The sequence below is a fragment of the Lolium rigidum genome, chromosome 6, assembly GCF_022539505.1.
Source record: "Lolium rigidum isolate FL_2022 chromosome 6, APGP_CSIRO_Lrig_0.1, whole genome shotgun sequence".
Taxonomy (NCBI): domain Eukaryota; kingdom Viridiplantae; phylum Streptophyta; class Magnoliopsida; order Poales; family Poaceae; genus Lolium; species Lolium rigidum.
In genome coordinates, this window is record NC_061513.1 from 289,334,388 (window position 1) to 289,361,732 (window position 27,345).

General features: G+C 43.3%; 1 pseudogene; it reads right to left on the reverse strand.

Annotated features, from left to right (window-relative positions):
* Positions 1 to 3,842: 3,842 nt before the first annotated feature.
* Positions 3,843 to 25,610, reverse strand: LOC124664339 (annotated as a pseudogene).
* Positions 25,611 to 27,345: the final 1,735 nt, after the last annotated feature.

Sequence of the window (27,345 nt, forward strand, 5' to 3'; positions counted from 1 at the left end):
GCTCGAGAATTTTCCATTAAATGATTCTCTACTCTAATATTAAAATTATTTTGCTTAACAATATAATTATCAAACTCATCTAAGCATTGTGCGAGAGGTTTTGAATACGGAATATCTTCCCTAGTAAAGCGTTGAAGAGAGTGTACCTCAATCATGGATGAAGGGGAGTTATCTTACATAAATCTTCTATGGGAGGTAAATTCTTCACATCTTCGGATTTAATTCCCTTCTCTTTAAGAGATTTCTTGGCTTCCCTCATATCTTCATCATTTAATTTAATCATACCCCTCTTCTTCGATATTGGTGTTGGGGTTGGTTCAGGTGTAGTCCAATCATCATGATTTTGGCCTATTCTAGCCAATAATTCTTCAGCGTCGTCTGGAGTACTTTTCCTGAAAACACAACCAGCACAACTATCCAGGTATGCCCTAGACTCAATGGTTAGTCCACTATAAAATATATCAAGTAAATCATGCTTTTCCAAATCATGTCCAGGCCGAGCTCTGATAAGAGAGCAAAATCTCGCCCAAGCCTCGGGCAATTTCTCTCCATCTTCCTGGTCAAAATTATAAATTCTCTGCAAAGCAATATGTTGAGCACTAGCAGGAAAGTATTTCCGAAAGAAAACATCAAGCAAATCACTTGGACTATCAATAGAATCAGGCGGCAAACTATTATACCAAGTTTTAGCATCATCCTTTAATGAGAAAGGAAAATTTTTAGCAACGAAATAAGTACGCTTCTTAACATCATCAGAAAACAAGCTACTCAGAGTAGACAGCTCAATCATGTGTTCTACAGCACTTTCTTTTTCAGTACCACAAAAAGGTGTTTTCTCAACAATAGATATATGAGATAAATCAAGAGAAAATCATAATCCTTATCCTTAATGTTTATAGGAGATGTGGCAAATTTAGGATCAGGAGACAGTTTATATCTAACAGTATGTTGTGCAAAAAGCTTTTTAATATTACTTGTACCAGTAGTAGCATTGCATTTATCAATGAAATCATCATCAAGTTCTACATAATCTTCATCAAGATCATCACTAGAGTATTCAACGAGACTCGAGTGTATTAACAGGTGTAGCAGTATTTTCATTAGGAGTTTCAGTACTTTCAATTTGTCTAGACCTAGCAATCGTAGCATCTAGAAAAGATCCTAACGAACCATCATTATCAATCACAGCAGAAGCATCATCAAAATTATAAGAGAAATTTTCAGATTCAGCAGAAGTACCAGCATTTGAAGCTTGTGGTGGTGAAACAAGTTTACTTATCACAGATGGTGAATCAAGAGCAGCAGAGGTACTCAAAGTTGTACCTTTTCTTGTAGTGGATGGTAATATGGCGACTTTACTATCGCGAGGTTTACCCATGATGGAGAATTTGCAGCGAACAATATCAATCCAAGTGAACTTGCAAATAAAGCTATGCTCCCCGGCAACAGCGCCAGTAAATAGTCTTGATGACCCACAAGTATAGGGGATCGCAACAGTCTTCGAGGGAAGTAAAACCCAATTTATTGATTCGACACAAGGGGAGCCAAAGAATATTTGTAAGCCTTAACAGCGGAGTTGTCAATTCAGCTGCACCTGGAAACAGACTAGCTCGCAAGATTTTATCGGTAGTAACAGTTTTATAGCAGTAGCAGTAGTGAAATATCAGCAACAGTGTAACAAAGACAGCAGTAGTGATTATAGTAAACAGCAGGATTAAAATACTGTAGCCACAGGGATGGATGAACGGGCGCTGCATGGATGAGAGAACTCATGTAACAATCAAGGTAGGGCATTTGCAGATAGTAATAAAACGGTATCCAAGTACTAATCAATCAATAGGCATGTGTTCCATATTTAGTCGTACGTGCTCGCAATGAGAAACTTGCACAACATCTTTTGTCCTACCAGTCGTTGGCAGCCGGGCCTCTAGGGAATCTACTGGAAATTAAGGTACTCCTTTTAATAGAGCACCGGAGCAAAGAATTAACACTCCGTGAACACATGTGATCCTCATATCACCGCCTTCCCCTTCGGTTGTCCCAATTTCTGTCACTTTGGGGCCTCGGGTTCCGGACAACAATACGTGTATACAACTTGTAGGTAAGATCATAAAGCAATGAATATCATCATGAATTGATAACATGTTCAGATCTGAGATCATGGCACTCGGGCCCTAGTGACAAGCATTAAGCATAACAAGTTGCAACAATATCATAAAAGTACCAATTACGGACACTAGGCACTATGCCCTAACAATCTTATGCTATTACATGACCAATCTCATCCAATCCCTACCATCCCTTTCAGCCTACAGCGGGGGAATTACTCACACATGGATGGGGGAAACATGGCTGGTTGATGGAGAGGCGTCGGTGGTGATGATGGCGATGATCTCCTCCAATTCCCCGTCCCGGCGGAGTTCCAGAACGGAGTTTCTGGTCCCGAGACGGAGTTTCGCGATGGCGGCGGTGTTCTGGATGTCTTCTGGCGATTTCGTCTAACCCCGTGCGTTTTTAGGTCGAAACCTTTAAGTAGTCGGAAGGGAGACACCAGGGCTGCTCGAGGCGCCGCCACCATAGGCCGGTGCGGCCCGGGGCCTGCCGCGCCGCCTGGTGGGGTGGCTTCCTCGTGGCCCCCTTCTTCCGGTCTTCGGCTCCGTTATTCTTCTGTGAAAATAGGCCCATTGGAATTAATCCTGGGGATTTTCCTGAAAGTTGAGTTTCTGCACAAAAACGAGACACCAGGGCAATTCTGCTGAAAACAGCGTTAGTCCGTGTTAGTTGTATCCAAAATACACAAATTAGAGGCAAAACAATAGCAAAAATGTTCGGGAAAGTAGATACGTTTTGGACGTATCAGTACTTGATATCAATGTGCTTTGTCCTCTCATGGAACATTTGATCTTTAGTAAGGTATATTGCACTTTAACTATCAGAAAACAAGTTAATGCAAGAATCATCTCCACAAAGCTCATCATATAAACCTTTCAACCAAACAGACTTTTTGCAAGCTTCAGTAATAGTCATATATTCTGGTTCGTTTGTAGATTGGGCAACAACAGGTTGTAACGTTGTCTTCCAACTCACAACACATCCACCAACAACCCAACACTATGCACTACCGGCGACGGGCCTCGCTCCGCTCATCAGAAGTTAGCATTCCTTTAGTATATGAATTTGGATCACAATATAACAACGCTATACTCCTTCATTTCATCTACGCTTCCTCATAATTCATTTTCAAAAAACTTTCTTGCACAACAAGGCTTCCCAAGTTGTTATCAAATCATTTTTTTTTCTTGGAAAACATTTCCCAGGACGTTGTTGCATCTTTCTCATGCTAGGCCAACCTTGATACCCGTGACCAAGATAAGGATTTCAACTATGTCTAAGGAGTGACCGGTGGTGCATAGTATTGGGAACTGAACAACCTTGATCCTGAAATGCATCAATTTAAGGTTCTTACTGAAGGCCCAAACATGCCCTACAATTGAAAAGATATCAGAGAAGAAGTACAAACCAATCATGCGACCAACAAAGACATGCTCCCAGTCGTGTCGATAGTTGTCTACTCTAGAGATCCTGACAAGGGAAGTGACAAAAAGAGGTAGAGTCATGATACAAAGTTTTGCAACATGAACTTTGCAGTTAAACGCCTGAATTTTGCTAGATAATTATAGTGACAAAAAACCAAGTCCAGCAAAAGACCCTGCAATGCAAATTCTGTAAAATGGCCATAGCAGAACTTTATTTGGAAGAAACAACGGAGGTGAAATAATTATTCACAGTATCAACTTGATTATTACGATAACTAACTACAGGACCGCCAAGTAAACTACTACCTAACAATGAACCAACCTGAAACAACCAAGCCCAGCAGCTAGATGCCCAGCAAAGCCCATGGCAATCATAGTCTCGACCATACCGCCAATCATAAGCGCAATACCAGCTTTTCTTGCAGCATCGATCACTTCAAGGGCTCCAAGAACCCCCATCTTTGCCAGTTTGACGTTGATAATATGAGCAAGATTGCCAGGTATTATTTTTTGAGCATCAAGAAAACTCCGACAACTCTCATCAGCAGCAACAGCAACTCCATATTTGTCCATAGCAGCAACACTAACATCACAGAGGCCTTCCCAGTCGTCTATATGAACTGGTTGCTCAAACAGTACAGGTGTCACTCCCATCTCTGACATTGATGACAAAAACTGGGTCGAATCAGCAGCAGCAGCTAAAATTGAAATGACCGCGATATTATAAATAGAGAAAGGGATTAGAAGTGCAAGTTTTTTACAGTAGCATCAAAATTACACGAGTACGAACCGTTTAGCCTATCAAGATCCACGATCGCTTGGTTTGCGGTGTACCCTTCATTTGCATCCAAGATAAACGACCAGTCAGGATGGATGAGCCGTATAGCCTTGAGAACTTCCATGTCCGAGTTCAGGTTTTTCCCTACTTTGAGCTTAAGAGTCTGAAACCCTTGTCCCCGATATTTCGCAGCCAGTTGAGCGGCTTCATTTGGTGTCACGATTGGAATCTAAATTTAGAGATAGACGAGGTTTAGCGACTCTGGTAGTGTAATACGTCTCAAACGTATCTATAATTTCTTATGTTCCATGCTACTTTTATGATGATACTCACATGTTTTATACACATTATATGTCATTATTATGCATTTTCCGGCACTAACCTATTGACGAGATGCCGAAGAGCCAGTTGTTATTTTCTGCTGTTTTTGGTTTCAGAAATCCTAGTAAGGAAATATTCTCGGAATTGGACGAAATCAACGCCCAGGGTCATATTTTTCCACGAAGCTTCCAGAAGTCCGAAGAGGAAACGAAGTGGGGCCACGAGGTGGCGACACACCAGGGCGGCGCGGCCTGGGCCCTGGCCGCGCCGGCCTGTTGTGTGGGCCCCTCGTGACTATCCCGACTCCTCCCTTCCGCCTACTTAAAGTCTTCATCGCGAAACCCCCAGTACCGAGAGCCACGATACGGAAAACCTTCCAGAGACGCCGCCGCCGCCAATCCCATCTCGGGGGATTCAGGAGATCGCCTCCGGCACCCTCCCAGAGAGGGGAATCATCTCCCGGAGGTCTCTTCATCGCCATGATCGCCTCCGGATCGATGTGTGAGTAGTCCACCCCTGGACTATGGGTCCATAGCAGTAGCTAGATGGTTGTCTTCTCCTCATTGTGCTATCATCTTAGATCTTGTGAGCTGCCTATCATGATCAAGATCATCTATTTGTAATCCTTCATGTTGTGTTTGTTGGGATCCGATGAATATTGAATACTATGTCAAGTTGATTATCAATCTATCATATATGTTATTTATGTTCTTGCATGCTCTCCGTTGCTAGTAGAGGCTCTGGCCAAGTTGATACTTGTCACTCCAAGAGGGGGTATTTATGCTCGATAGTGGGTTCATGCCTCCATTAAATCTTGGACAGTGACAGAAAGTTCTAAGGTTGTGGATATGCTGTTGCCACTAGGGATAAAACATCGATGCTTTGTCTAAGGATATTTGTGTTGATTACATTCCGCACCATACTTAATGCAATTGTCTGTTGTTTACAACTTAATACTGGAGGGGGGTCGGATGATAACCTGAAGGTGGACTTTTTAGGCATAGATGCATGCTGGATAGCGGTCTATGTACTTTGTCGTAATGCCCTGATTAAATCTCATAGTACTCATCATGATATATGTATGTGCATTGTTATGCCTTCTTTATTTGTCAATTGCCCAACTGTAATTTGTTCACCCAACATTTGTTTATCTTATGGGAGAGACACCACTAGTGAACTGTGGACCCCGGTTCTATTCTTTACATCTTAAATACAATCTACTGCAATTGTTCTTTACTGTTCTTCGCAAACAATCATCATCATCCACACTATACATCTAATCCTTTGTTTACAGCAAGCCGGTGAGATTGACAACCTCACTGTTACGTTGGGGCAAAGCTCTGTGATTGTGTTGTGCAGGTTCCACGTTGGCGCCGGAATCCCTGGTGTTGCGCCGCACTACACTCCGCCACCAACAACCTTCAACGTGCTTCTTGACTCCTACTGGTTCGATAAACCTTGGTTTCTTACTGAGGGAAACTTGCTGCTGTACGCATCACACCTTCCACTTGGGGTTCCCAACGGGCGTGTGCTTTACGCGTCATCAAGCTAAATTTCTGGCGCTGTTGCCGGGGAGATCAAGACACGCTGCAAGGGGAGTCTCCCACATCCAATCTCTTTACTTTGTTTTTGTCTTGCTTTATTTTATTTACTGCTTTGTTTGCTCTCTATATCAAAAACACAAAAAAATTAGTTGTTAGTTTTATTTTATTTACTGTCTTGTTCTCTATATCGAAAACACACAAAAAATTAGTTACTTGCATTTACTTTATTTAGTTTGCTTTATTTACTACTGCTGAAATGGGTACTGTTGAGAATACTAAGTTGTGTGACTTCACTAGCACAAATAATAATGATTTCCTATGCACACATATTGCTCCACCTGCTACTACAGCAGAATTCTTTGAAATTAAACCTACTTTACTGAATCTTGTTATGAGAGAGCAATTTTCTGGTGTTAGTTCTGATGATGCTGCTGCCCATCTTAATAATTTTGTTGAACTATGTGAAATGCAAAAGTATAAGGATGTAGATGGTGACATTACAAAATTAAAATTATTTCCTTTCTCCTTAAGATGAAGTGCTAAAGATTGGTTGCTATCTCTGCCTAGAAATAGTATTGATTCTTGGACTAAATGTAAGGATGCTTTTATTGGTAGATATTATCCTCCCACTAAAATTATATCTTTGAGAAGTAGCATAATGAATTTTAAGCAATTAGATAATGAACATGTTGCTCAAGCATGGGAGAGAATGAAATCTTTGGTGAAGAATTGCCCTACCCATGGACTAACTACTTGGATGATCATCCAAACCTTTTATGCATGATTGAATTTTTCTTCGCGGAACCTATTGGATTCAGCTGCTGGAGGTACCTTTATGTCCATTACTTTGGGGCGGCAACAAAGCTTCTTGATGATATGATGACAAATTACTCTGAATGGCACACGAAAGAGCTCCACAAGGTAAGAAGGTAAATTCTGTTGAAGAAACCTCCTCCTTGAGTGATAAGATTGATGCTATTATGTCTATGCTTGTGAATGGTAGATCTAATGTTGATCCTAATAATGTTCCTTTAGCTTCATTGGTTGCCCAAGAAGAACATGTTGATGTGAACTTCATTAAAAATAATAATTTCAACAACAATGCTTATAGGAATAATTTTGGTAACAACTATAGGCCATATCCTGCTGCTAATGGTAATAGTTATGGTAATTCTTATGGGAATTCTTACAACAATAATAGGAATGTACCCCTGGCCTTGAAGCCATGCTTAAAGAATTTATTAGTACACAAATTGCTTTTAACAAATCTGTTGAGGAAAAGCTTGATAAAATTGATATTCTTGCTTCTAAGGTTGATAGACTTGCCTCTGATGTTGATCTTTTAAAATTGAAAGTTATGCCTAATAAGGATATTGATAATAAAATTGTTACTACAGCAAATGCCATCCAAGTTCGAATTAATGAGAATATTAGATTGATGGCCGAATTGCATGCTACGTGGGAAAGAGAAGAAAATGAAAAACTAGCTAAAGAGAATAATGTAGCTAAACACTACAAGGAAAACCGTTACCACCGGCGCACACTGCCCCGCCGGCAGGAACAGGCCGGTGATAATTGTCTTCTGTCGGCACAGCTACAGGTTCGCCAGTGGCACCGCCTAATATGGCCGGCGCACCACTTCAGTTCGCCAGCAACAGCAGATAAATTAAACAAAAAAAGGTATGTCCACCCCGTGGCCGACCAGATTCAGATCGAGACCCCACCGACCAATCAAACCCCATGTTCGTAGATAGGGAGTACATTTACAAAGATCACCCTAGACTAAAAACAAGAAAGCAATCAAGTGCCTTGTCCTGCCGCCGCTGCGAAGCTGGCTCCCTCGCCGGCAACCGGTCGCCGGCGACCGGTCCCTCGCCGCCGACCTGGTGGCTGTGCCCTACGGAGTCGACCATCCCCGGGCGCTACCTCTCCGGCACCGAGGCGAAGTAGAACACGGCGCCCCGCGAGGATGTGCCGTAGCCGCGGCGAGGACCGGGCCGGCGCCAGTAGCGCGGCGCCGCCGCTCCCTCCTGGAGGTTCTTGTCGCCCCGGACGCGCAGCTCGGTGGAGGCAGGCTGGTCTCCGACCTTGGCTTCGCCCGCGAGCGCGGATCTGGCCTCCGACCTTGGCTCCGCACGCGACGGCGGCGTGAGGGCAGCGAGGGCGGCGCTGGAGGAAGACTCTGTGAGGGAGAGAGAGAGACGGTTAGGTACTTAGTGTTGTGCAAGGAGAGAGAGAAGAGAGGGATACGTGCTGTGAGGGAGAGAGACGGTTAAGTGCAAGAAGATAGATAAGAGAGAGAAGAGAGGGACGGGTGGACGGGGACGGTCGACGGTGGTCTGCCACGCGCATGGCCTAGAAGGTGCTTTTTATTTTTCTAATCCTTGTCTGCATATGGCTGGCGCACAGCTTTTTTAAGTCGCCGGCAAAACTGTCCTCGTCCCCGGCGCACACTGTTTCGAACCGCCGGCAGTATAGCCTGGCTAGCACATGGGAAAGAGACTTTAATAGCATTGGCGCACAAGACTGCCCGGTGCGCCGGAAATATTAAGCTACCACCGGCGCACCCAACATGTGGTGCGCCGGCGGTAAATAGCACCGGCGTACCATATACATGGCTCGCCGGCAGTAATCCTTACAGCTATAGACGTTTTCCTAGTAGTGAAAGTTTGGACTATTACCACCACTAGTAATGTTAATGATTCACATGTTGCTACACCTCCTATTATCAATGGTAAAATAATTGGTGTTAGCAATGTTACTACTCCTAGTGCAAAGCGTGCAAATTACCTGAAACTGCTAAAACTGCTGAAACTGCTTGTGATAAAACTGCTGAAATTTTTCAAAATATTGGGGACAATGATTCCATTGCTGTAGGTCATAATGATTTAGACTTTGATGATTGTCACAACTCTGATGTTATAAAGTTCTTACAAAAGCTTGCTAAAAGTCCCAATGCTAGTGTTATAAATTTGGCCTTTACAAAATATATTACAAATGCTCTCATAAAAGCTAGAGAAGAGAAACTAAAACTTGAAACCTCTATTCCTAGGAAGTTGGAAGATGGTTGGGAGCCCATCATTAAGATGAGGGTCAATGATTTTGATTGTAATGCTTTATGTGATCTTGGTGCAAATATTTCTGTTATGTCTAAGAAAATTTATGATATGCTTGACTTGCCACCATTGGAAAATTGTTATCTGGATGTTAATCTTGCTGATAATGCTATAAAGAAACCTTTGGGGAGAATTGATAATATTCGTATTATGGTTAACAATAACCTTGTCCCCGTTGATTTTGTTGTCTTGGATATTGAATGCAATGCATCTTGTCCCATTATATTGGGAAGACCTTTTCTTCGAACTGTTGGTGCTACCATTGATATGAAGGAAGGTAATATTAAATATCAATTTCCTCTCAAGAAAGGTATGGAACACTTCCCTAGAAAGAGAATGAAGTTACCTTATGATTCTATTATTAGAACAAATTATGATGTTGATGCTTCGTCTCTTGATGTTACTTGATACACACTTTCGCGCCTAGGCTGAAAGGCGTTAAAAAAGCGCTTATGGGAGACAACCCATTATTTTACTTCTGCACTTTGTTTTATATTTGAGTCTTGGAAGTTGTTACTACTGTAGCAACCTCTCCTTATCTTTATTTTATTGCATTGTTGTGCCAAGTAAAGTCTTTGATAGTAAAGTCAATACTAGATTTGGATTGCTGCGCAGGAACAGATTTTTTGCTGTCACGAATTTGAGCAGTAGTCTCTGTAGAAAATTTTAAAAAATCTGCCAATTTACGTGCGTGATCCACAGATATGTACGCAACTTTCATTCAATTTGGGTATTTTCATCTGAGCAAGTCTGGTGCCTCTTTAAAATTCGTCTGTACGGACTGTTCTGTTTTGACAGATTCTGCCTTTTATTTCGCATTGCCTGTTTTGCTATGTTTGATGGATTTCTTTGTTCCGTTAACTTTCAGTAGCTTTGTGCAATGTCCAGAAGTGTTAAGAATGATTATGTCACCTCAGAATATATGAATTATGCACTGACCCTCTAATGAGTTTGTTTCGAGTTTGGTGTGGAGGAAGTTTTCAAGGGTCAAGAGAGGAGGATGATACAATATGATCAAGAAGAGTGAAAAGTCAAAGCTTGGGGATGCCCCCGTGGTTCATCCCTGCATATTTTAAGAAGACTCAAGCTGTCTAAGCTTGGGGATGCCCAAGGCATCCCTTCTTCATCGACAACCTATCAGGTTCCTCTAGTGAAACTATATTTTTATTCCGTCACATCTTATGTGCTTTACTTGGAGCGTCTGTTTGTTTTGTTTTTGTTTTTGTTTGAATAAGATCGGATCCTAGCATTCTTTGTTTGGGAGAGAGACACGCTCCGCTGTTTCGTATGAACACATATGTTCTTAGCTTTATCTTTAATATTCATTGCGAAAGTTGGACTATTTCATTCATTGTTATATGGTTGGAAACGGAAAATGCCGCATGTGGTAAATGGTTTAATGTCTTGAATAATGTGATACTTGGCAATTGTTGTGCTCATATAGATCATGTTTAAGCTCTTGCATCATGTACCTTGTACTCATTAATGAATAACTACATAGAGCTTGTTAAAATTTGGTTTGCATGATTGATCTCTAGAGTCTAGATATATTCTGGTTGAGGTGTTTGAACAACAAGGAGACAATATAAAGTCTTATAATAGTAATAATATGTTCATATGTGAGCTTTGCTGCACCTTTTATACTTGAGTTTGCTTCAAACAACCTTGCTAGTCTAGCCTTGTATTGAGAGGAATTCTTCTCATGCATCCAAATCCTTGAGCCAAATACTATGCCATTTGTGTCCACCATACATACCTACTACATGGTATTTCTTCGCCATTCCAAAGTAAATTACTTGAGTGCTACCTTTAAAATTTCTATTCTTTGTCTTTGCAATATATATCTCATGGGACAAATAGCCTTAAAAACTATTGTGGTGAAGAATATGTACTTATGTGTCTTATTTCTTAATAAGTTGCTTGTTGAGAGGTAACCATGTTTCTGGGGACGCCATCAACTTTTACCTTTGTTGAATATCATGTGAGTTGCTATGCATGTTCGTCTTGTCTGAAGTAAGGGCGATTTTCATGATCAAATGGTTTGGAGTATGCATACTGTTAGAGAAGAACATTGGGCCGCTAACTAAAGCCATGATTCATGGTGGAAGTTTCAGTTTGGACAATTAATCCTCAATCTCTTATGAGAATTTTAACTGTTGTTGAATGCTTATGCATTAAAGAGGAGTCCATTATCTGTTGTCTATGTTGTCCGGTATGGATGTCTAGGTTGAGAATAATCAAAAGCGAGAAATCCAATGCGAACTTTCTCCTTAGACCTTTGTACAGGCGGCATAGAGGTACCCCTTTCTGACACTTGGTTGAAACATATGCTATGCAATGATAATCCGTGTTAATCCGAGCTAATTAGGACAAGGTGCGAGCACTATTGGTATACTATGCATGAGGCTTGCAACTTATAAGATGTCTTATACATAACACATATGCTTTATTACTACCGTTGACAAAATTGTTTCTTGTTTTCAAAATGAAAAGCTCTAGCACAAATATAGTAATCAATGCTTCCCTCTGCGAAGGGTCTATCTTCTACTTTATTGTTGAGTCAGTTTGCCTATTCTTTCTATCCCAAAAGCAAACACTTGTGTCAACTGTGTGCATTGATTCTTACATGTTTACCTATTGCACTTCTTATATTGCTTTGTGTTGACAATTATCCATGAGATATATATGTTGAAGTTGAAAGCAACCGTTAAAACTTATATCTTCCTTTGTGTTGCTTCAATGCCTTTATTTTGAATTTATTGCTTTATGAGTAACTCTTATGCAAGTCTTATTGATGCTTGTCTTGAAAGTATTATTCATGAAAAGTCTTTGCTATATGATTCATTTGTTTACTCATTATCTTCATCATTGCTTCGAATCGCTGCATTCATCTCATATGCTTACAATAGTATGATCAAGATTATGATAGCATGTCACTTCAGAAATTATCTTTGTTATCGTTTACCTACTCGAGGGCGAGTAGGAACTAAGCTTGGGGATGCTTGATACGTCTCAAACGTATCTATAATTTCTTATGTTCCATGCTACTTTTATGATGATACTCATATGTTTTATACACATTATATGTCATTATTATGCATTTTCCGGCACTAACCTATTGACGAGATGCCGAAGAGCCGATTGTTGTTTCTGCTGTTTTTGGTTTCAGAAATCCTAGTAAGGAAATATTCTCGGAATTGGACGAAATCAACGCCCATGGTCCTATTTTTCCACGAAGCTTCCAGAAGTCCGAAGAGGAAACGAAGTGGGGCCACGAGGTGGCGACACACCAGGGCGGCGCGGCCTGGGCCCTGGCCGCGCCGGCCTATTGTGTGGGCCCCTCGTGACTCTCCCGACTCCGCCCTTCTGCCTACTTAAAGTCTTCATCGCGAAACCCCCAGTACCGAGAGCCACGATACGGAAAACCTTCCAGAGACGCCGCCGCTGCCAATCCCATCTCGGGGGATTCAGGAGATCGCCTCCGGCACCCTCCCGGAGAGGGGAATCATCTCCCGGATGTCTCTTCATCGCCATGATCGCCTCCGGATCGATGTGTGAGTAGTCCACCCCTGGACTATGGGTCCATAGCAGTAGCTAGATGGTTGTCTTCTCCTCATTGTGCTATCATGTTAGATCTTGTGAGCTGCTGATGACCCACAAGTATAGGGGGTGTATCGTAGTATCTTCGATAAGTAAGAATGTCGATCCCAACGAGGAGCAGAAGGTGTTGACATGCAGTTTTGATGAAGGATTCACTGTAAATGCTCACAGACAAGTATTCGGGGGTTTTGATGTAACAGATGAATAAAGTACGAGTAAGTAAAATGCGAGAGAAATAATTGCAGCGAGTGGCCCAATCCTTTTTAGCACAAAGGACAAGCCGGTTTGTTTACTTATAATGACCAAACGTTCTCGAGGACACACGGGATTTTAGTCTAGTGCTTTCGCTACATACAGCTGATTAATCTTCATTGTTTTGATAAGTGTTGTGTGGGTGAACCTATGCTAATGTACCGCCCTTCCTAGGACTAATACATACTTGTGATTATACCCCTTGCAAGCATCCGCAACTACAAGAAAGTAATTAAGATAAATCTAACCACAGCCTTAAACTCCGAGATCCCGCGATCCCTCCCGCATCGATATACCAACGGGGGTTTAGGTTTCGTCACTCCGGCAACCCCGCAATTGGCAAACGAGTACAAGATGCATTCCCCTAGGCCCATAAATGGTGAAGTGTCGTGTAGTCGACGTTCACACGACACCACTAGAAGAATAACACCACAACTTAAATATCATAACATTGAATATTACTCAACCATAGTTCACTACTAACAATTAGACTTCACCCATGTCCTCAAGAACTAAACGAACTACTCACGAGACATCATATGGAACATGATCAGAGGTGATATGATGATGAATAACAATCTGAACATAGACCTTGGTTCAATGGTTTCACTCAATAGCATAAACAACAAGTAGAAATCAGCATCGGGAGAGTTTCCCTATCAAACAATCAAGATCAAACCCAAATTGCTACAGCGGTGACGATGTCCAGCGGTGGAGATGGCGGTGATGATGGTGGAGATGATGATGATGGTGATGGAGATGATGTCCAGCTCGATGGCGGTGACGATGGCGTCGATTTCCCCCTCCGGGAGGGAATTTCCCCGGCGGATTCCTCGCCCGCCGGAGAGCTCTTTTCTCTCTGGTGTTCTCCGCCCCGCGAGGCGGCCGTAACCCTTCGTGAGGATTCCTCTCGTGGCTTAGGTCTTCGGGACGAAGGGTTTCGCGAAGAAAAGGAGGCGAAAGAGGCCGAGGGGGCCCCACACCACATGGTGGCGCGGCCGAGCCATGGGCCGCGCCACCCTATGGTGTGGGCCCACCCTGGGTCCAGCTGGCTCCCCCTTCTGGCTTCCTCCGTCATCCGGAAAAATAGGATTTTTCGTAAAACTTCCTTCCACAGCTTGATCTTCCGAAATATTGCATCCCGACGGTGCTTTTTCCAGCAGAATCTCGGCTCCGGTGCTCGATCTCCAAATAATCATGAAACATGCAAAATAGATGAAATAACATAAGTATTGTGTCCCAATATGAAATATATCAATGAATAACAAGCAAATTATGATATAAAATAGTGATGCAAATTGGACGTATCAACTCCCCCAAGCTTAGACTTCGCTTGTCCCCAAGCGAAACCGAACTCGTAAACAGGTCCACATGTTTATGGAGTGAAGAGTCGATAAATAAAATACGGACAAGAAGCATCATATTCATTCACACAAGACATTATAGTAAACAACTTCCTCATATAACTCAACTTGAAACAAGTATAAGGTAATCACAAATAAAGGTGCATAAGAAATCATAATTGGTGATGGCAAACTTTGTTCTTGGTCAGAGAACAGTTAACAGATTATACTTATCTATTGAGCAACGCTCTCATATTAAAGCTTATGGTAAACTTGCATACTCAATCATATTAATCATTGATGACTTTCAAAGCTATATTCATTCAAGGTAAAACTTGTACTAAACAAGAAAGAGTAAAGACATGATGAAGCAAATCACAATATAATGGTTTGATCACAACAACTCAAATGCTTGCTTGAGATGGAGGGAAATAGGTTTACTGACTCAACATAAAGTAAAAGACAGTGCCCTTCGCAGAGGGAAGCAGAGATTAAATCATGTGCTAGAGCTTTTTCAGCTTTGAAATCATATAAAGAGAATAAAAGTAAAGTTTTGAGAGGTGTTTGTTGTTGTCAACGATCGGTAGCGGGTACTCTAACCCCCTTGCCAAACAAACCTCCAAAGAGCGGCTCCCATGAAGGACGTTATCTCTACCAAGCAAGGTAGATCATCCCTCTTCTCTTTGTTTACACATGTACTTTAGTTTATTTAAGGATGACACTCCCCCAACCTTTGCTTACACAAGCCATGGCTAACCGAATCCTCGGGTGCCTTCCAACAATCTCATACCATGGAGGAGTGTCTATTGCAAAATTAAGTTGCTTACCGATGAATCAGAGCAAAACATGTGAAGAGAATTATTAATGAAAGTTGATTAATTGGGGCCGGGAACCCCGTTGCCGCCTCTTATTGCAAAATTATAGGATAAGTGGATGAAGCCACTAGTCCTTTAGTGGAGGCTGCCTAACAAGACTGAAAGATAAAACACCACATACTTCCTCATGAGCTATAAAACATTGACACAAATAAGAAGTAATAAGTTTTGAATTGTTTAAAGGTAGCACATGAAGTATTTACTTGGAATGGCAAACAATACCATGCAAGTAGGTAGGTATGGTGGACACAAATGGCATAGGTTTGGGTTCAGGTTTGGATGCACGAGAAGTATTCCCTCTCAAGCATGTGTCTTTGGCTAGCAAGGTTAAATAGCAAGCATAGGAGTTGAGGGAAACAAACAAATATACATGTGATAGAAACAATCATGCATCTTACTTGTAAGCACAAACAGTTTTAACTTTTAGAATACTAAGCTAAGAACTGATAAGAAAGATAATAATATCTTCTACATTTATTTCCTCTATTCTTCTAAAACTCAAAGTGTTGTTGCTATTGACCATTGCTAAGTTTGCCAAAACCAAATAGATTTACTCAATGCTCCCAAAGTGGTACCAATACTAAAATCAAGATCAATCATATAGTAGAAATTGCAAACTAAAATAAGGTGTGCAATATGTAAATGATAAGACTTCTCATTAATATTCCATAACGATAACTCACACCAAGGGATACATAGACAAACTAAAGGAGAGATACTTCCACACCGCAACCCATCTCATACGATAACTTCCCTACTCATGATATGACACTACTTGATAGTAAAAAGTAAAAGGTAGTGATAATGTGATACCGCGGCACTCCCCCAAGCTTGGAACAAACCAAGGGGATGCCAATACCGATGATGGATTACTCCTTTGGTGATGGTGGTGATGAATTCCCGTCTTCAGACTTCCAAGATAGAGGCTCTCCATCAACAAATGACATCTTGGTCTCGGGAATCCCGAAACTAGCAAAGCACGGCTTATATGTTTAAACCTGTTTTCATACTCACAGCTTCTGATTATGAATGTCATAGAGTTGAGCTTGGAGTTTGTTGGTGGTGTCGTGAAGTGAGAGGATGTCGCCCCATAGCTTTGCGCTTCCTTCTCGTGTTCAAGCAATGAGTTCGTACACAATCTTGTGAAAGATATCCACTTCACGCTCGGCCATCTTCTTGTAATTGAAGACCTCTTGTTCTAGCTTCTCCATCCCGTCTTCCAAGCTTCCTTCTCCTTTGGGACCCCGAACATCTTTGATCCGCAGCTTTCCTCGACGAGCATCAACTCCTTTGGGTGCATCCTCAGCTCCTCCATGTACAAGTTGCCAACATCCTTGCAGGAGTTGTCCTTCGGAGTTCCCGATGAAGACATGATGGCTCTAGATCTAAAACAAATCCTGGCAGAAACAGCTCGAAACAAAACACGTCGAGAAAACGATAAACAGACCTCCAGGGGTCCGGGGGATTTTATAATAAAAAATTTCGGATCAAACGGAAAGTACTAGATCGAACCAGAGTCGGAAGGGGGCAACGAGGCGGCTGCACCATAGGTCGGCGCGGGCCCGAGCCGGGCCGCGCCGCCTATGGTGGCACGCCCTCGTGCGTCCTTTCCACTCCGTTTCGAACTCGTAATTTTTCATATTTTCCAAAAACAACAAAAATAATGTTCGGAAAGTAAATCGCGAACTTTTCATTACCAAGCATCGTTACCTATTCAAAGTCGAGTTCGGCGGACCGTCAATTTGTCCTTTGATGAAAGCCTCCGGTGTTTCCACTCGAATAATATCAACATCAACATTATAAGAATCACCCGAGATATAATGCTTGAGTCTTTGTCCATTCACCACTTGCGTAGCATTGCCTTGGAGAGAGCTAATTTTAATTGCTCCCGAACGATACACCTCCTCAACAACATATGGTCCTTCCCATTTCGAGAGTAATTTCCCCGCAAAGAATCCGAGACGAGACCGATACAATAGGACTTTATCCCCAATATTAAACTCTCTTTTGATGATCCTTCTATCATGCCATTTTTTAACTTTTTCTTTAAAGAGTTTAGCATTTTCATAAGCTTCACTTCTCCATTCATCTAGAGAACTTAATTGTAGCAACCTCTTATCACCTAAGCAAGTTTAGGATCTTTATTTAATTCTCTAACAGCACTCGATAAGCTTTGTGTTCTAGTTCTAAAGGTAAATGACAAGCTTTTCCGTAAACCATTTTATAAGGTGACATTCCCATGGGGTTTTTATAAGCAGCTCTATAAGCCCATAGTGCGTCTTTCAATTTACTAGCCCAATTCTTTCTAGATTTATTAACGGTTTTCCGCAAGATAGATTTAATTTCTCTATTTGATAGTTCTACTTGACCACTACTTTGAGGGTGATAAGCGGAAGCAATTCTATGATTAATACCATACTTAGCAAGAGTTTTTCTAAAACCTCCATGAATAAAATGAGAACCTCCATCAGTCATAATATATCTAGGTACTCCAAATCTAGGAAAAATAATATCTAAAAGCATTTTTAAAGAGGTCTCACCATCAAGACTTTTTGTAGGTATGGCTTCCACCCATTTAGTAACATAATCAACAAGCAACAAGTATATGAGTGTTACCTTTTGAAGAGGGAAAAGGTCCCATGAAGTCAAATCCCCAACAATCAAACGGTTCAATAACAAGAGTATAATTCATAGGCATTTCATTGCGTCCGGAGATATTACCAACCCTTTGACATTCGTCACAAGATAAAATAAACTTCCTTGCATCTTTGAAGAGAGTTGGCCAATAAAAACCTGATTGTAGAACCTTTTGCGCGGTTCTATCTCCGACGTGATGTCCTACATAAGCACTGCCATGACATTTACTCAATATCTCTTGTTGTTCATATTCGGGAACACACCTTCGCATAATACCATCCACTCCTTCTTTATATAAGTGTGGGTCATCCCGTAAATAATGCCTCAAGTCATAAAAGAATTTCCTCCTCTCGCTGAGCTGAAAAGGTTGGAGGCAAGTACTTGGAAACAATAAAGTTAGCATAATCAAGCATACCAAGGACTCGTCTCGCGAGCTCACCTTTATTACAGCCAATTGTTCATTTGGAAAACTATCATTAACAGGAACAGGATCATAAGCAATATTTTCCAATCTAGACAAATTATCAACAACAGGATTATCAAGCACCTTTCCTATCTACAATATGTAAATCAAATTCTTGCAAAAGAAGTACCCATCTAATAAGCCTCGGCTTAGCATCTTTCTTTGTCATAAGGTATCTAATTGCAAAGATGATCAGTATGAATTGTAACTTTTGAATCAACAATATAAGATCTAAATTTATCACAAGCAAAGACTACAGCTAACAATTCTTTTTCAGTAGTAGCATAATTTCTTTGAGAAGCATCAAGAGTTTTACTAGCATAATGAATAACATTTAATTTTTTATCTACTCGCTGTCCAAGAACAACGCCTACAAAGAAAATCACTAGCATCACACATAATTTCAAATGGTAAATTCCAATCAGGAGGTTCAACTATAGGAGCAGCTTGTTAAGGCTTTCTTTAGAGTTTCAAAAGCTTCCTTACAATCATCATCAAAAACAAAAGGTACATCTTTTTGAAGAAGATTAGTAAGAGGCTTTGAAATCTTGGAGAAATCTTTAATAAATCTCCTATAAAACCCAAGCATGACCAAGAACACTACGAATACCTTTAACATCCCTTGGATAGGGCATCTTCTCAATAGCTTCAACTTTAGCTCTATCAACTTCAATACCTCTCTCGAAATTTTATGTCCCAATACAATTCCTTCATTAACCATAAAGTGGCATTTCTCCCAATTAAGAACAAGGTTAGTTTCTTCACATCTCCGCAAAACTTTATCAAGGTTTCGCAAGCAACTATCAAAAGAATTCCCGTAGACGTAAAAATCATCCATGAATACTTCCACAATACTCTCACAAAAGCCATGAAAAATAGCAGACATGCATCTTTGAAAAGTAGCAGGAGCATTACATAAACCAAAAGGCATACGCCTATAAGCATAAGTTCCATAGGGACAAGTAAAAGTGGTTTTCTCTTGATCTTTAGCTTTAACAAAGAATTTGTGAAAACCCGTAATAACCATCAAGAAAGCAAAAATGAGTATTTTTAGATAACCTTTCTAGCATTTGATCAATAAATGGTAAAGGGTAATGATCTTTCTTAGTAACTTTATTAACTTTTCGATAATCAATGCACATTCTATACCCTACAACTACTCTTTGAGGTATGAGCTCATCATTATCATTAGGCACAACAGCTCATTCCTCCTTTCTTAGGAACGCAATGCACAGGACTAACCCATCTACTATCAGCAATAGGATATATAATACCAGCTTCAAGAAGTCGTAATACCTCATTTCTTACCACATCCTTCATCTTGGGAATTAGACGACGCGGAGGTTCAACAACAGGCTTCGCATCATCTTCCATATTAATGGCATGTTGGCAAATAGAGGGAGAAATCCCCTTCAAGTCATCAAGAGTATAGCCAATAGCACCTCGGTGTTTCTTCAATATTTGCAATAATCTTTCTTCTTCAAACTCGTAAGCTTAGAACTAATAATAACAGGATATATTTTCTTATCATCAATATGAGCATATTTAAGATTATCGTGCAAAGGCTTTAAATCAAAAACAGGATCTTCCTTTGGTGGCGGTGTTGTACCCAAGTCTTCCACCGGTAAATCATGCTTGAGAATAGGTTGGCGAAGAAAAATCTCCTCAAGCTCATCTCTTTCTTTCCTAAAAACTTCACTCTCGCTATCCTCCAAATGTTGCCGCAAAGGATTATTAGGAACAAGAACAATAGATGCACACTCGCTCCATTTTAAAATCATTACTAGGCAAATCAGCTTTATAAGGAGTTTTGGTAAATTTAGAGAAGTTAAACTCATAAGATTCACCAAGCAAATTTAGTCAAAATTTTCTCTTTCTTGCAATCTATAATAGCTCCACAAGTATTTAGAAAAGGTCTACCAAAAATGATAGGACAATAATCACTAGCAAGCAGTAACCAAGTACCAAAAAGTCAGCAGGATATTTAATCTTACCACATAGAACTTCCACATCTCGAACAATACCAATTGGAGAAATAGTTTCTCTATTAGCCAGCTGAATAACCACATCAATATCTTCAAGTTCACAAGAATCAATTTCGTGCATAATCTCCGTGTAAAGCTCATAAGGTATAGCACTAACACTTGCACCAATATCACATAAACCATAATAGCAATGATCACCAATTCTAACAGTATAGCATAGGAACACTAGCTTGTTTGGGTTTATTAGGATGTGAAACAATATTAGAAGCATCTTCACGTAAAATAATATGACCATCCTCCACATTTTCAAGTCACAAGATCTTTAACTATTGCAACAAAGAGGTTCAACTTTTATTTGTTCTTCGTGTTCTCTAGGTTTCTTTTCACTTTTATGAACCGCACTATTTATAACAGAGTACTCTTTCATTTTAGCAGGAAAAGGAGTTTTTTCAATATAAGCTTCAGGAATAACACGATCAGCCAGCTTCAACTACAACACACTTATTAATAGATGAATCAATTTTATCTTTATACGGTTCATGATACTTATCAAAATTCTTCTTAGGCAATTCATAATGAGAGGCAAAAGCTTTATAAAGGTTTGCAGCAACTTGAGAATCAAGACCATATGTAGCACTCATATTACGAAATGTATCAGCATCCATAAAAGCTTCAATGCATTTATAATCATAAATTATACCTGATTCTCTATCCTTGTCGTTCTCCCAACCTTCGCATTTTCTTGGATCCGATCAAGAAGGTCCCTTTTAAACTCTTCTTTGTTGCGTGTAAATGATCCGAACAAGAAGTATCCAAGCAAGGTCTTGTCTTGAAAAGAAAGTCTTGCATAGAAATTATCAATAATAACATTACCAGGAAGCTCATGAATGGGGCATTTGAGCATTAAAGACTTCAATCTCCCCAAGCTTGGGCAATACTCTCTCCATCATGAGGCCGTAAATTATATATGCGGTTCCGATCTTTGTGAATTTCACTTGGAGGATAAAATTTGGAATAAAATAAAGGCACAATGTCCTCCCAATCAAGAGAATCACCATTCTTCAAGCAATTTATACCAATGCGCCGCTTACCGTACAACGATATAGAGAATAGTTTCTTCCTAACTTCATTCATAGCAATACCTCGCACATTTGAATAACCCGCATAATTCATGCAAAAACAATGAATGATCACCAGGATGGACAGCTCCATCCCCTTCATAGCGGTTATCCATAACATGTTCAATAATTTTCGTAGGTATTTTATATGGTATTACTTCCTCACCTGGCGCCTCATCCACTACCGTTGCAGTAGTAGTAGATTTCCCAAATAGAAATTGAAGAGAAGATCTCTCCATAATGACTTATAGCAAGAAAGTAAATAAAATCAGCACAAACAAGTAAAGGTTTTCCTTACCAATTCCGCTTACCAATAGCGCTTCACTCCCCGGCAACGGCGCCGTAAAATAGTCTTGATGACCCACAAGTATAGGGGGTGTATCGTAGTATCTTCGATAAGTAAGAATGTCGATCCCAACGAGGAGCAGAAGGTGTTGACATACAGTTTTGATGAAGGATTCACTGTAAATGCTCACATACAAGTATTCAGGGGGTTTTGATGTAACAGATGAATAAAGTACGAGTAAGTAAAATGCGAGAGAAATAATTGCAGCGAGTGGCCCAATCCTTTTTAGCACAAAGGACAAGCCGGTTTGTTTACTTATAATGACCAAACGTTCTCGAGGACACACGGGATTTTAGTCTAGTGCTTTCGCTACATACAGCTTGATTAATCTTCATTGTTTTGATAAGTGTTGTGTGGGTGAACCTATGCTAATGTACCGCCCTTCCTAGGACTAATACATACTTGTGATTATACCCCTTGCAAGCATCCGCAACTACAAGAAAGTAATTAAGATAAATCTAACCACAGCCTTTAAACTCGAGATCCCGCGATCCCTCCCCGCATCGATATACCAACGGGGGTTTAGGTTTCGTCACTCCGGCAACCCCGCAATTGGCAAACGAGTACAAGATGCATTCCCCTAGGCCCATAAATGGTGAAGTGTCGTGTAGTCGACGTTCACACGACACCACTAGAAGAATAACACCACAACTTAAATATCATAACATTGAATATTACTCAACCATAGTTCACTACTAACAATTAGACTTCACCCATGTCCTCAAGAACTAAACGAACTACTCACGAGACATCATATGGAACATGATCAGAGGTGATATGATGATGAATAACAATCTGAACATAGACCTTGGTTCAATGGTTTCACTCAATAGCATAAACAACAAGTAGAAATCAGCATCGGGAGAGTTTCCCTATCAAACAATCAAGATCAAACCCAAATTGCTACAGCGGTGACGATGTCCAGCGGTGGAGATGGCGGTGATGATGGTGGAGATGATGATGATGGTGATGGAGATGATGTCCAGCTCGATGGCGGTGACGATGGCGTCGATTTCCCCTCCGGGAGGGAATTTCCCCGGCGGATTCCTCGCCCGCCGGAGAGCTCTTTCTCTCTCGGTGTTCTCCGCCCCGCAGAGGCGGCCGTAACCCTTCGTGAGGATTCCTCTCGTGGCTTAGGTCTTCGGGACGAAGGGTTTCGCGAAGAAAAGGAGGCGAAAGAGGCCGAGGGGGCCCCACACCACATGGTGGCGCGGCCAGTGCCATGGGCCGCGCCACCCTATGGTGTGGGCCCACCCTCGGGTCCAACCTGGCTCCCCTTCTCGGCTTCCTCCGTCATCCGGAAAAATAGGATTTTCGGTAAAACTTCCTTCCACAGCTTGATCTTCCGAAATATTGCATCCCGACGGTGCTTTTTCCAGCAGTAATCCCGGCTCCGGTGCTCGATCTCCAAATAATCATGAAACATGCAAAATAGATGAAATAACATAAGTATTGTGTCCCAATATGAAATATATCAATGAATAACAGCAAATTATGATATAAAATAGTGATGCAAATTGGACGTATCAGCAAGCCGGTGAGATTGACAACCTCACTGTTATGTTGGGGCAAAGTTCTGTGATTGTGTTGTGCAGGTTCCACGTTGGCGCCGAAATCCCTGGTGTTGCGCCGCACTACACTCCGCCACCAACAACCTTCAACATGCTTCTTGACTCCTACTGGTTCGATAAACCTTGGTTTCTTACTGAGGGAAACTTGCTATTGTACGCATCACACCTTCCACTTGGGGTTCCCAACGGGCGTGTGCTTTACGCGTCATCATAGTGCAATCAACAACATGTAGACTCGCTGTAGAGAATAGTTCTTTTTTTTAGGGAAAGGGTCCGAAGACCCTAGATGTTGCTTATATTGACGTGGCGGTGATTACAAATTACAGATAAGCCCTTAAACAACATGGAAATTCTGGATAAGGACTTAGATTTTATAGAAAATACCCTAAAAAGATTCTGGGAAAAGCAATCAGGTCCTTCCAGTATGATGAAGGTCACCGTCGAGTTGCTCCGCCACGGAACTGACACCGGCGCCGGGGACGAACCACTTGGTCCGGCGTCGTGGCTGGAGCTGATGAGCTTCCCCTCGGACTTCTTGGTCTCTGGGAAGTAGAGGTTGAGGAGGGTCGCCGTTCGACCATAGGATGTAGAGGCAGGGCGGTGTAAGCCGTCGGCTTCGGTCCTCCGCTGAAGAGCTCCTGGCGCAGCAGATGTTCCTCGCCGACGCCAGCCATAGATCTCGGCCAAGAGATCTAGCAGCCAGCTCGCGGCAACATCAACACCCTGATGAAGATCTGCCGAACACAGCTTGTGCAAGAGCAGGATCTCCACGCAGCTCTCACCACCATGGTGAGAAGCTTGCGAGATCTCCAGATCTTGAGCACAAACATCCGATCTGCAGAGGGTAGTATCCATGGCATCGAATCCGAGATTCAGTGCCATGGCATCAAGCTTATTTAAGGGTTGTGGGAGGGAGAGCTTGGGCAGCAGCCGCCGGCACCATGCCGCAACCGCGTGCGAGATCTCCTTCACCGGCTTCTCAGCGCCGCCTGGGAGCACCGAGAGCACCGTAGCCTCCGGCATGACGCCATACTCCACTAGGGAAACAAACTCTAGACCTAAACTACTATGTACAGGGGGGCCGGTCTCCCCTCTCCCAGTCACTCCGGCCGGCGAAGCCGCCGGCGGAGAGCAGGGGACTCTCAAGGGTACTGTTCACGAGCGAGAGCGAGGAGGGGGGAAATGAGCCGTCCACACAAGATCGGTTGTAGAGAATAGTTTGATGTAAGCATACCGTGATGTCGGTGGTAATGCTGTTTGATGCTCCCCCGAACAATCTCCACAGAGGTATGCGGATGCTGTTGGCAACCGCGTCGATGACCGCCATCTCCACTCCTGCTCTGGCCTTCGTTGGAGGAAAGCACAGGTAAGTACACATTATAATCAGAGGATGATTTCCTTTTTTGTGTCCGAACACTTGCCTAAAATGAACATATCAGATCAACACATTTGAGTAATTGCCAAGAGAAATAATTAAAGCAGCTGTGCGTGAAGTGCAGGAACCAAGTTTTATGAATTGAAAGCCAGCTTCCTCTGTATTTGGTGCTGCAGGCCCGTGTTCAGCTTTTGTCTGTGCAGTTCTGAAACTGTGAAATTATGGTTTGACAGTGTCTCACCGATGCGAAGGCGTGTCCGGGTAGTGCATCCGCAACGTCTCGGAGCACGGCGCCGAGTGGCGCGGCCGGTGCTCCAGCGAGCATCTCGCAGGTGCGGGCGACGGCGGCGAGCGCGGTGGGCTGGTTCTCGGCGGTGACGGAGGGCAGGACGGGCGCCTCGCCCCAACCCACGGCGCTGCTGGCGAGCTCGACGCGAACGGCGACGTTGGCGACGGCGTCGAGGGCTCGAGGTGCGAGGAGGCGATGGTGAAGGGCGCGGCGAGGGGCACGTCGAGCGGGCGCGCGTCGGCCGCCGCCACGTCCACGAAGAAGGTGTCCTTGAGGGCGTCGAAGCCAGAGGGCTCCGTCGGGGTTGGAGGGGGCGGGGTGGGCGACGGCGAGATGGCGCGGAGGCGGGTGGCGCGGTGGCGGGTGGTGATGGGGGTGGATGGGGTGGGGTTGAGGTTTGGTCGCGGGGTGGGATGGTTGTGGGAGAAGCGGAAGGGGGAGGAAGCGATGGAGGTCTGCATGGTCGGTCGGTTGTAGTGGGGAGCGCAGGCTGGCCGGAGGGTCGCCGGAAGTTGGCAAGATTCGTCGCGGGGGGAGGAAGAGGAGCTGAGCCGATCTCTATAGACCACAGCGGTTGGCGCTACATGCATTGACACTGCATCCAGCCCCACGTGTCAGTCGAGCTGCTTAGTGCCCAGTGGTAGCTGAGCAAGGAACTGTTGCCGTCCGGACCGTGGCAGCTGACGTGTCGTCGTCGTGGAGCGAAGCGAGCGAGACAACGCTCCTGGCCCGACCGGACGGACCGATCGATGACAGGTGGGCCCACCCTTACCATCTGTTCATGATCGAGACCCTGTCGTCGGTACCGGCTGCTTTTCCCCGATGCCTCTTTCTTTACTATTATATTGGAGTTGGTCGTAAGTCGTACAACGCGTTTGGTGAAGGAGATTCAGAGCATCTGGACCGTTCAATCTAATCTAATGTATCCTCTTCGTCCGAATCGTTTTCAAGTTATAAGAGCATCTCCACTCGTTTGGCCTGCCCACGATGAAATCCGGACGAAACAACCGCCGGATTGGACGAAATAAAGTTGTGGGGAGTACCGTATTTCCAGTCGTCCACCCGTAGTTCGGCGGACATAGTTTAAATTCAAACAAACCGTCGTCCCGCGCTACAAATACGACCAGTTGATTGGCAAAAGGACCAGCAAAAGGATCAGCCACAGATCGGCGATAGGAGGGAAATTACACGGAAACAGGCTCATCGGCAGTCCCGGCTGGCACGGCGGTGTCCGACGGACCAGTTTCCTCACACGCCGTGGTCGAAGCGGCGGCAGTCGACGTCGAAGCAGCGGCAGTCGACGTTGAAGCAGCGGCAGTCGATGGCGCAGACGGTGAGGAAGACGAGGTAGGAGCCGGCGGAGACGATGAAGAACTGGCCGGAGTAGGTCGGAGGATGTCGCTGCGGTGGCCCTTGTACCAAATCCTCGTCTCCTCGTCCATCAGATCCGTGTTCCTGCCCATCAGAAACGCCAAGTCAGTGTTCCTCTTCTTCGCCGCCGCCGTTGTCTTCAGTAGGGCGATCCGGACGCCTTGGTTGGCGAGCATCTCCCGCCACGTGCCGTCGAACTTGTCGTCCCTCCCGGCGGCGTGCGTCCTCGCGTCGGCCCAGCACTTGTCGAACGACGCCTGCAGCCGGCGGGATTGCCCGTCTTTTTGAGCTCTTTGAGCTTCTTCTGGCCGAGTTACGGGCGCCCATCCGCCGAGCCAGCCGCCGGAGCGTCGGGGTTGTACTGCTCGGTCTTGCTCTTCGAGAGGTTCTTGCGGGTTTCCGCCCACTTCTCGCACTTCTCGATCTTCGATCTCCTCCTGTATGCCGTGCCATTTGCTGCACGCCGTCTGTATGATCCCCCAATGGGTGGCCATTGCCTTGTCTCCCCGGATCATGTTCGTCTTGCTGAAGTAGGGATCGACGAGTTTGCGTTCGACGAACGCCTGCTTCACTCGAAGCCAATATGTGTCAAACGACTGATTGGCCCCGGTTATGCCGTTCATGGACACGGTCATCCAAGCTTCGGCGAGGCACTCCTCTTCCTTCGGCGTCCATTTGATACGCGGTTCGGCAGGCGGCGAGTCCTTCTTCCTCTTCTTCTTTCCCTTCGACAGGTTGGCGGCGGCTTGAGTTGGCTGTTCTTTTTCTTCTTCGTCTTCTTCTTCGACGGCTTGGCTTCCGTCGGCCACATCCTCCACATACTCG